Genomic DNA, 11,924 nt, shown 5'->3' with positions numbered 1-11,924 from the left:
TGGCATACTACTGTTAGAAGATGCTGAGCAGAACCAGGAAACAGTATCAAATTCACAAGCAGAAAACTATCTGTCAATTCTCCCCCATATTAATTAATAAAATCAATGCATTGTCAATCAAAGGTCCTGGAGAAGGTGATCTAAAATTCATATGGGAATAGTGAGCAAGAAGAGATGAGACAAGTTTGAAAATAGGAAAGACTGCTTACTTTGTGGGACTGAGCAACTGCTAGATCCTTGGACTTCCATTCACAACTGCTTCTGATCATTGTTGTGAGTTGGACTACAGACTGAATGAGAAAAGGGAAAGATTTCCAAGGAGTGTAGGTATTCAGAAAATCAAAAGTCAATAAGAGGTAAAGGAGAGTTGGCTCCGAGATTAAGAGCACTTGTTCTTGCAGAGAACCCAGGTTTCATTCTCAGTATCCACATGGCAACTCATAACCATCCATAACTCTAGTTCCAAAATTATAGAAGAAAACTTCCCTAACCTAAAGAAAGAGATGTCCATGAACATACAAGAAGCCTACAGAACTCCAAATAGACTGAACCAGAAAAGAAATTCCTCCCGTCACATAATAATCAAAACACCAAATGCACTAAGCAAAGAAAGAATTTTAAAAGCAGTAAGGGAAAAAGGTCAAGTAACATATAAAGGCAGGCCTATCAGAATTACACCAGACTTTTCACCAGAGACTATGAAAGCTAGAAGATCCTGGGCAGATGTCATACAGACCCTACAAGAACACAAATGCCAGCTCAGACTACTATACCCAGCAAAACTCTCAATTACCATAGATGGAGAAAACAAGAATTCCATGACAAAACAAAATTTACACAATACCTTTCCACAAACCCAGCCCTACAAAGGACAATAGATGGAAAACATCAACATAAGGAGCAAAACTACACCCTAGAAGAAGCAAGAAAGAAATTTTTCAACAAATCCACACAAACCTAATTCCATCTTTTACAACCAAAACAACAGGAAGTGGCAATTACTTTTTCTTAATATCTTAATATGAAAATTAATATTACCAACATATCCTAATATATTGAATTCCAAAAATATGAAAAATTAGAAATTTGTTGATTGTCATCCAATGGTCTCTCTAATTTGGTAATTGGAGAAATAGGTCCAATATTGTACAATCTATATACATTTTCAGCTTGTTCGTTTGTGACAGTGTCTGACTGTGTACAACATAAGGGTCTTGAAATCTTGCTTCTCCTATCTCAACCTCTCTATTAGTAGTATTGTTTATTTCATGTTTTTATACTATACTATGGTTTTCAGAACAGCTTTTATATTTCAAAAGTATTTATATACCCAAAAGAAACATAGTTGATTAACTAGGGAGGTGGCTTTTAAGAGAACAACAAAGTGAGACTGAATGCTTTGCTTGACATTTATAACTCTTGTATCAAGTTTGAAGAAGAGGACTTTATAAGTTACTCTTTCTCTGAGATGAATGCTTTTCCAAATTATCACAGCTAATGAACCAAATTCTTACCCTCGTGTAATGTCTGTGCCACCCTCCAAGCAGAACCATTGTTCATTGAAACAGTTGGTGAATGACTTTATGGATAGACCATCTTAATAACATACACCATTTCTTAAATGAATGTAACCTGTTCTCTGTGGGCTGAGAATAAAGCCACTCACTCAAGTCAAATAGCTTTGACCATAGCAGGAAGTCTGTATCCAAAAATTGTACCTACAATTCATTTCTTGGTGCAACAGAACTGTCAACTCTCAGCTTAGCTACATTGGAGGTAAAATCCTTTGATGATGTGAGGGTCATTGAAATACAGCCTTAGCCGGGCGGTGGTGGCGCAAGCCTTTAATCCCAGCACTTGGGAGGCAGAGGCAGGTGGATTTCTGAGTTCGAGGCCAGCCTGGTCTACAGAGTGAGTTCCAGGACAGCCACGGTTACACAGAGAAACTCTGTCTCAAAAAAAACAAACAAACAAACAAACAAAAAAAAAGAAATACAGCCTTATTACAATGAACTCTCTAAAAATTGTTCTTATTTTGGGCTTGTACCACAGTAAGAACCAAGATTTTAAACTCTACTAAATACAAAACAAACAAACAAAAAGACTTTATATATTTATGTTCCTTTAAGAAAATACTAGTAGTGATGTATTATTTTGAAATATACAGTTAATATGTTTGGGGTTATTTAAAATTTATATTGAGAAAAATGTATATTTTCACTATTGCTGTAGATGAGCATCTACATAAGACTGTTAAATTGATTGTTGTTTTATATCAAACAACTTTTATAATACTTATTTTCATTGTTATAATATTTTATAAATTTTAAGGAATATGACAAAAAAGATATTGTATGTATTGAAAGGGGGTCTCTGGGAGAAGTTGGGGTACAAAAGGGAAACAAGAATGTGATTTAATTCTATTTACTTAAAATATGTTTTTAAATGTTAACAAATTCTGATAAATTGAAATCATGTAACTTTTATCATCATAATGCAATAAAAGTTAAAAAAAAAAGAAAGATAAAGTTACAAAAATACTACTGTTGTGAGACTAGACAAAATACTGACATAACACAATGGAACCTAGACAATCAATATGTATGTAGTAATCAAGCATGCAATGAAGGTAACATTTAAATAAGCTAGAAAATAATTATATTTATAAATAGTATTGAAATAAGGCCCCCCATTAAAACCTAAGCCTAAATAAATTATACAAAATCCTAAATAAGTTATATTTAAACTCTACAATATAGATATATAGTATTAAAGAAAAGTATTTCAAAAATAGAAGCGGCTTTTACAGGCCTGAAGCTGTGGCCTCAGTGCTTCCAATTGCCTGTTGCTCTTGCAGATGACCTGAGTTCAGTTCCCAGCATCCATAATGGGCAGCTCATAACTGCCTGCAATCAAACTCCAGGACGTCAGATGCTCTCCTCTGCCCTCCACATGCACCTGTGATACACACATGTGATGCGTGCATGCGCACACACATGCACACACACACACACACACACACACACACACACACACGAGACAGAGACTGACAGAGACACACACAGAGACAAAGACAGAGACTGAAAGAGAGAGACAGACACACACAGAGAAGTAAATCTTTTTCTAAAAACAATTAAGAAGGTGTTTTCAACAAAATAGTCATTAATTACATCAAAATAGAAAACCTTCTGTGTAGTGATGAGCTAGGAACAAAGTCAAGCCAGTGGTGAAATTCTAAGAAGAAATTCTTTCAACAAAGAGAGCATAACAAAATCCCTATAGTCAGGCACAGAGACGCCTTTAATCCCAGCACTTGGGAGGCAGAGGCAGGAGGAGCTCTGTGAGTTCGAGGCCAGCCAGATCTATCTACATAGTGAGTTCCAGGACAGCCAGGGTTATACAGAGAGATCCTGTCTCTAAAAGTAAGGGGTGTGTGTGATTTCTATAGATTAAGTTTTAAATACTGATTTAAGAGGGCACAAAGTATAAACACAAGCCAAACTCAAAGGAAAAGGGTCCCATGAATATAAAGTTTCTAAATTTTCACTAATAATCAGGAAAGTGCAAAGTAATTGTGCATTTTTATCAGTTTGATTGACAGAAGCAGGAGATGTTTCTTAAAGGCCAATGACCATCTGAGTAAAGGACAATGCTTTCTGTGGATGAAGAGGGGCATCCATCAACCTCCCTGGGCCTTTACTGAGCAGAGACAGATCTCAAGACCTGCATGTTCCGCAGCATCATGAAGGGACAGTGTGATGAAATAAATGAGATCCTGTGAGACACAGGAGCACTTCAGACCACATGGACACATGAGTACATGTGTGTAAAACGTTCTGTTAGACTTGTGTCAGCCGACCGTGGCGCTAGACTCTCAAGAGCAGGTCACAACCAAGGGCGCCATTTCTGATACTTTAGTAGGGGGCATCCTCGGTGCAATTAGAAATTTCCCTAAAGGCAAAAACAATTGCTGTTTAACAGGTGGTATGTTTCAAAGACAGGCATAATAGTTCTAATGTCGCCTGCTCTTGCTGATATGACCCCATCACCCTCCCTCTCACCCCACTCCCCTAACCCCCACCCCCATCAACATTCAAATGCCAGAGCCAACCTCCAAAGCCAGCGTAATGGTGCCCAAGGCAGACTGTCACTGTGATCCCACACGGCTCTTTCTAATCAATTCTTAACCAATCGCACTCAGGTAGTACTGCAGAATCCCACTATACACAGGGCTCGTCCAAGAGTTGCGAATTGTACACGGGAAGTCAAGAGAGATGAAGGAAAGGGGAGGGAGGAAGAGAAGAATGTTCTATAGAAAGTGTTTGATCTTAGTAGTAGCTTTGTTAGTTTCTCCCCAGATCCACAAAGACCAGAGAAACAATGTGTGTGTGTGGGGGGGAGGTATCATTCCCCCACATAGTTTCTGTGCTCACCCAGTTACTCCTGGGCCTTGGTGAGAGAAAACATGGCTGCTGCTGACTTCACATCTCCTAGAAGCTGACAAGGAGAAGAGAATGGGAGTGAAGAAGGTGAAGAAGAGAGGAGGGGAGGGGAGAAGGAGAGGGGGGAGGGAGAGAAGGGAGAGGAAAAAGGACAGAAGAGAGAGAAGATAGGTAGAAGGAGGGGGCTGGAGGGAAGCCAGAGCGAGGAAGAATCAGACAGGAGACATGTGGGAACAGGAACCAGGAAATGGGGGGATGGGGAGATGTGGAGGAGGAGTCCATGAAGATCCCCAGGATTTGAACTCTGAGACGAGCATCAGGGAGCAGATCTAACATCACTGTTTAGTACATGAGCTTAAATACAGTTTTTTAGCCAGTTAGAGTATGTCTCTGTACTCAAGGGCAAATGGGGCTCAACATGTGTTGTCCAGCTGAATCGGACTCAATTGCCCATGAGCTTGTAGAAGGGCTGGTCACCTCTGGGAGATTTCAGTGAAGACAGGGGAAACAGCCAACACCCTGGCCTCCTATCCTTTGAGTGGTCTCACCCACATGCCAGGAGTCATCTCAGATCCTATACCATGCAGGGTAGACCAGGACTCTTTGAGGAGTTGCAGAAGCCTATGGAACTTGCTCTCTGTCCCACTGGTTCCTCCACCAGGTTTATTTTCACATCCCCAGCCCCACCCACTGCAAGGACAGGACACAGCCCCAAAGGAAGGACAGAATCCCCAGGGGCCCACTTCCTCCAGTTGGGACCCTGCCTCCTAAGGTTTTCTGATGCTTCCACCAGCCCCCCATCTCTTAAACCTTTGGAGAGGACATTTTATATCAAAATCATAACAATAACCAAAGAAGTAAAGCTGAAACAAAGATACAACCTTCAATCCTTCTAAATAAGAAAGAAGGAAAAATAAAATGGCTTTTAGATACAATTCTTACACTAACATATCATGAGTGAAAGCGGAGATCAGTACGTTAGAAACCAGTCGTCAGTACAAGGCACACATGTTGCCATGTATCTGTTTTGACTCCGATCTGCTTCTGGAAGTTCTTCACAAGGACCGTGCCCCATAGCTGCTCTGTATTTCACACCAAGATGCTAGGATGTCACAACACATGACAATACTGACAGAGTAAGAAATGTGGGGGAAAGAAGGTGGTGTAAGAATAACCACAGCATTGTGGTGGCCCTAGCAATGGCATCATCTTGTTTAAAATTTCATATGTTTTTATGTATCTGTGTGTGTACACACATGCACATGTGTGCACATGTGCATGTATGTACAAGGCACTTGTGGAACATTAGCAGAGAACCCATGGGAGTCATGGGAGTGAGGTCTCTCTCTCCACCATGATGCTTCTGAGGCCTGAGCTCAGGTCTACAGGCTGGTTAGCCCTTCATTGCCTATCAGGTCTACAGGCTCGTTAGCAAGTACCCTTCATCGCCTAAGCCATCTCTCTAGCTTCAAGCTTTTACCTTATTTATTTTTATTTTTGAGACAGGGTTTTTCTGTATAGCTCTAGTTGACCTGAAGCTCATTATGTAGATCAGACTGGCCTTGAACTCGGGGTTATTATTTTTAAAATAGAAAAAAAAAATGCACTGATGATGCTTATCTGCCAGTTCTTCTCTGTCCTTAGGTCACAGGATTGTTTTGTTTTGTTTTTTGCTTGCTTGTTTGACTTTGCCTTGAACAGTCAGAGTCATGGAATCCCATTCTATGTCTAGGAACAACACTCATTTCTGGCTACTGTCCTGGTGTGAGAGGGCAGCGGGGTTGGGGAATAAAATGCTCAGAGCTCTCATGGTCCTTCCTATGCCTTCTGTGGGGAAGAGCCAGCCCTGGACCGTCTAGCCCCTCCTTCCTGCGTGCTTCTGACATTCCTCAGTAGAGGAGGCTGCCTGACAGTGGTTCAACTGCAGCCAAGGACCGTTATCTAGATAGAGGATTAACACCTCTACTGGTTGATGGAGAAAACAGCTCAGAAATCCCCTCTGGCAAGCTCTTGGTTTATTAAACCCCACTTCCATCTCAGCCGCTTTACCATGCAAAGTATTGCCTATATCCACAGAACCGGTTAGATACAGACAGCCTGTGTCTAGTTCCAAGACCAGGCAACATTAACTCAACCTCCCTGCCCGGCCCAGCCTAGGATGCTCACAAAATCCAGACCCTGTCATCATACTCATCCCCTGAAGACAGTGAGCTTCCCAAAGTGTTAGCCACTTTTCTCGCTGTGGTAGAATGCTCCCAGAAGAACCACAGCACAGTTCTTTGGGGCTCAAGGTTTGGGGATCTTCGACCCATCACAACAGGAAAGAGAGACATGGAGGCACTGCCCTGTAGTATGGGTGGCACTGTGGCACACATGGCTCTGGGTGGGTCTGTGGTGGTGGGAGCTTAAGGCTGCTTGCTCAGAGCTCATCAGATCACGACACAGAAAAAGAGGAATGCCAACCAAGGCTGCTCACCTTTCTCCCTCCTACCCACTCCTGGGTCCCAGCTCACAGGTGCGGATGACGTCATCCGCGTCCATCTTAGGCTTTCCCTCATTAGTTAATACTCCCTGGAAAAGCCCCCAGACACATCCGGAAGTGTGCTCTCACTGAAGTCTTGGGCATTCCTTAATGCAACGAAATTGAAAATGGATATCGATGATCAAATCACCCCCTCCCAATTGTCCTCACGTGAGAGGAAGAAATGGTCTTACATTCCCACCTTCATCCATATTCCCAACCCCCATATCCCATACTCCCACACCCCCATACCCACATAACTCTACACCCCAACTCTCTTCCTCTCATTGTTTATTACTCACACCCACAACACAAGCCAGTGCCTGGGTAAGTGGAGGATGGTTCATCTGCTTGGAGATGGAAAGACTGAGGGTGGCAGGTGTGTGTGCATGTATGTGTGTGTGCATTATGTGTGTATCTGTGTAAGGAAGAGAAAGAGAGACCCATTTAAACACAATTATGCTTATCCAATTGAATATCAAGTAGAAAGTTAGACATGCAAGTCTGGATGCCAAGACTGAGGGCGGCGGCTGTGCATGCATGAAAAACAGAGAGAAAGGGATAGAGAAGAAGAGACCCATTTAAACATGATTAGGCTCACATAATTGAGTATCAAGTAGAAAGTTAGACACACGAGTTTGGAGGTCAAGTAGGATGGCCTGGGAGTAAGGTGGAGCCGTCAGACTAGGAGCTATGTTGGAAGGCAGACACTGGGTGGAGTCACTAAGTGGGCCACACCCAGATGCTGCACTTTCAGAGTACAGAGTTGGAAAAGAGAAAGAAACAGTGAGAAGCCAGACAGCTGCAGTGTCCTGGAGGCCTTCTGAGGGCATCAGGTGACTCTGGCTCCTCAGCTGTGAGCAGTCTAAGAGTCGACCACGGTACTTACTGTTATGGGGGTTGTTTAATGTGTAGGATCCAAAGGGCAACGTCCTTGGAGTGTCTAAGGGCACACCTGACTAGGGTGGGCTCAAAGGGAGAGAGGAGAAAGCAGTGTGCACCATGACTCCCAGGGCTTCTGCCACAGGAGAAAAAGAGGTAGGTGTGTGGTTGGAACAGGGCTTATTTTTGTTTTATTTCTCTTGTGACTGTCATTTTTGTTTCTTGGAAAATAGGGAATGTAACAGTGTGTGGTTTTGTTCATAGAAACAGTCCAGTGATTATTTACTAAAAGAAGTGAAAATAGCACAGTGAAAATGGTGCTATGGGGGGTCGATGGGGAGGAAATGGGAGAGGAGATGGAGTCAACACTCTCAGAGGCTGGCCTGTGTAAACATGGAGGGAGGTTTGGAAGTTTTTATCAGATAGTTTCTACTAACATGTTGCCAAACATGCTGCAGATGCTCATGTGTGTGTGTGTGTGTGTGTGTGTGAGAGAGAGAGAGAGAGAGAGAGAGAGAGAGAGAGAGAGAGAGACAGAGACAGAGAGACAGAGAGACAGAGAGACAGAGAGAGAGACAGAGAGACAGAGACAGAGAGACAGAGACAAAGACAGAGAGAGACAGAGACACAGAGACACAGAGAGAGACAGAGAGAGACAGAGAAAGAGACAGAAAGAGAGAGAGAGAGAGAGAGAGAGAGAGAGAAGAGTTAAACCAATTTGAAGAACAAGAAGGGCAAATCCAACATCCAAAAGCAGAGCATGCCTTTAAAAGTGCAGGGCCAGCCACGTGTAAGTCCACCCGGAGAGGAGAGGGAATAAATTAGGGCCTGCTAGGAACTAATTAACAAGTTTGGTCAAGGCATCTGTTATAATCCCCAACCCTACTTAGAAGGAATAGACTGAACTGTTCAACACAGTCGGAGGTGGACCCTTCATGCCTATAGAGACTGTGCTGATGTCCACGAGGGAAGCCTGAACCAAGGTCCAGCTCAAGAGAAACACCTAAGCGCTGATGGGGAGAAGCTCCCCCAACCCCAAACCTGCACCAAGATACCAAGTGGTTGTGCTGCCGTCCAGACTCCTTAAAGCAGGTGGATGCTTCGAGGAGCATGTGTGAGCAGTGAGGAGAAGCCGGGGGTGGGGGTGGGGGTGGGGTGGGGTACAAACATGTTCTCTCTTGTTGAACTGACAACTTATTCTGGAGAAAATTGGGAGGTTGAAAGTGTCATTTCACAACCTCTCAGAACCTTGGCTACTGGATCCCAACCAAGCCTTCCATCTTCCTTCCTTAGAGCTAGGCTAAGCCCTCAAATACTTTCACACTCCTCATCCCCCTGCAGAACTGCTAATGACAGAATAGATTGCAAATTCGGAAGCTTTCAGTGAATGGCTTCACCTTATGTCCTGCGTAGAACCCAGGGCCCACTCTAGAGAAGACGCTCAAAGAATGCTTGTTCAACAGGCAAGTGAATCCATGACTATACACATCAGTGTATCAGTGCTCACACAGAACAAGTTCACACCCCAACAGACAGTATTTTAAATATATTCCTTCACTAAAAAAAAAAAAAAAAAAAATGCAAAATCAAAGGATGCCATCTGGTCATGTGTCTTAGAAAGGCTATACCCTAAACATCACAAGTGTTGGTGAGGCAGTGGGGAAAATGAAGCCCTTATGTATTACTGATGATAACATAATGGTGTTCAAACAGCGTGGAAACAGTTTGGTGGTGTCTCAGGCAGTTAAGCATAAAAATCACTACATAACGAAACAATCCCACTCCCAAGTACAAATCCATACTGATTGAAAGCAAGTACCCTGACAAGCACACGCCTGCACTTCACAACAGTGCCATTCCCAAAGGCAAAGGCAGAAGCAATCAAATACCCATCACCAGAGCAGTAGCCTGTGATGTATGCACACAGAGGAAAGTTAACTGCAGAATGAAGTACTGATGGATGTTAGCGTGGTTAAAAGGAAAACACACTAAGTAGGAAAGACTCTAGACACAAAAGGAATAGACTGCAAGGTCCCAGTTATATGGAATGTTCAGAATAAGCCAAACCCTTATAGACAGAAAGCACGCTCGCAGTTACCAGAGGCTTCTGCGCAGAGGGAGGGGGAGCAATTGCTTAATGGAAACTGTTTAATTTTGAGGGCATAGAAACAGGAATATAAAACAGGTGGCACCTGCGTTGAAGGTCAGACACATGGTGCATCACTCTGTGAAAAGGAGCTGACTTAACCAGAACACAGGACAGTGGTACATTGGTGGCCTTGTGACAGGGCTGGGTTAGAGATTGACATTCTGCCCAGAGAGCAGTACACAAAACCAGCATGGGAAAGCCTCGCTGGTGATGAGCAGCTGGGTCTGCAAAGGTGAGAAGACTAGCATCTCACCACTGCAGAGGCCAGCACAGACGTCAGCGTACAGACTGGAGACTGGAGAGCACGGGCGAGGACGTTTCTGGTCTGCAGCAGGCCATGTGTGCATCCAGGAGAAGATCTAAGGGCACCGAACGAACACCAACAGGACCAGGCATCCGGCAAAGGAGTCGGGGTCCTGCCAAGGCTCCAGGATGCGAGATAGAGGGCAAACAATGTTGCTGATGCCTGACCTTTCTGGCCTTCCCCTTCACCTCCTGCCTGAAAGTCTGCAGACAAAAATATTACTGATAGCTTTCAGATAGCCTTAACTGAACCGTAGCTGGGGTTACAGAGAGGGCTGTAATATTCATATTTTAGTTACCTTCTTTGTTCACATTGTTATTAAAGAATTGATCTCATTATTTGCCATTGACTTAAGCAAATATTTGCTCCGTACTCTTTATTAGACACTGCCAAGAACTCTGGGAAACCCAAACGTGTTGCCCTAGGGTTTCTATTGCTGAGATAATGTACTGTGACCAAAAGGAACTGGAGAAAGAAAGGGTTTCTGCCCGCCCCCAATCAATCTCTAATTAAGAAAATGCTCCAGTGGGTTTGCCTCCAGGCCAGTCTTACATGGTGTTTTCTCAGTTGAGAGTCCTCTGCCCAGATAGCTCTAGTGTGTGCCACGTTAAGCAAAGCAAAGCAAAACAAAACAAAACTAACCATGACAGATGGATAATGCGTCTTACATAAAATCCACTTATTCAGCCATTTAGCATATGGATTCCCAAATACCTCCTCTGGATTCCCAAATACCTCCTCTGAAGTAAGTATTGCTCTAAATATTTGATGCTGCAGTTTTACCAGAAAACATAACAAAATTTCTAATTTATGGATTTGGCAGTCAAGTGACATAGGTGATGCCCTGGTCATAGAACTATACAAACAAATGAAATCCAGTGGAAACATGCACAACAGGGGTTACAGGCAGAGAACTATACTTACACGGAAGATATTTGCCTGGGAGTGAGGCAAGCCTAGAGATTGGGGGTGGGAGGTGTATAGTATTCAAACATGGCTTGAAGAAGGCAGAAAAGGGAGAAATCAGAGTGTCCATCATGAACAGTGGCTAGTCAGCAAAGCCAGGGAAAGATGGAGGACCAGATGTGCTCAGCATATGTGATAGACTAGAAAGAGTCTGAAGGCAGGAGGTGAAGGGCGGTGGCAGCCAAATCATGCTGAGGACTGGAAGAGCTTGAGGCATGCTGAAAACTCATATGTAAAATCTAAAGGAGGTACTTTCTAAACTTTATCTCGTTGACCAAGTTGCTCAGTAAGAGTCTATGGTTGAATGAATTTGGCCACTCCTCCTGACACATGGCTACTGGTCTTTGCAAAACTGAATGTGGATAGGTTATTTAGTCACCAGCTAAAATGCCATTATTTAAAGTAGCGGTCAAACGCTCTTATTTTAATTCCATTTGCCTGAGGTATTTTGTTGTGAAAATATCACAGCTTTGTTTCATCAGTCAACAGAGACTCTAGTAGTTAGCTAGGGAATGAAACCCCAGATTGGTCTCACTGAACATTCAAGGAGAAAGTTGAATGACTGCTTAGAGCCCCTCTCATGATGGGTGCTGGTAAAGGACAGGGGTTGTGCTTCTGCTTGGCTTTCTGGTTCCCTGAGACCATCTCTCTGCATCTCTT

The sequence above is a fragment of the Mastomys coucha genome, unplaced genomic scaffold (genome assembly GCF_008632895.1).
Source record: "Mastomys coucha isolate ucsf_1 unplaced genomic scaffold, UCSF_Mcou_1 pScaffold20, whole genome shotgun sequence".
In the NCBI taxonomy this organism is placed as follows: domain Eukaryota; kingdom Metazoa; phylum Chordata; class Mammalia; order Rodentia; family Muridae; genus Mastomys; species Mastomys coucha.
This window is presented reverse-complemented; position numbering follows the sequence as displayed.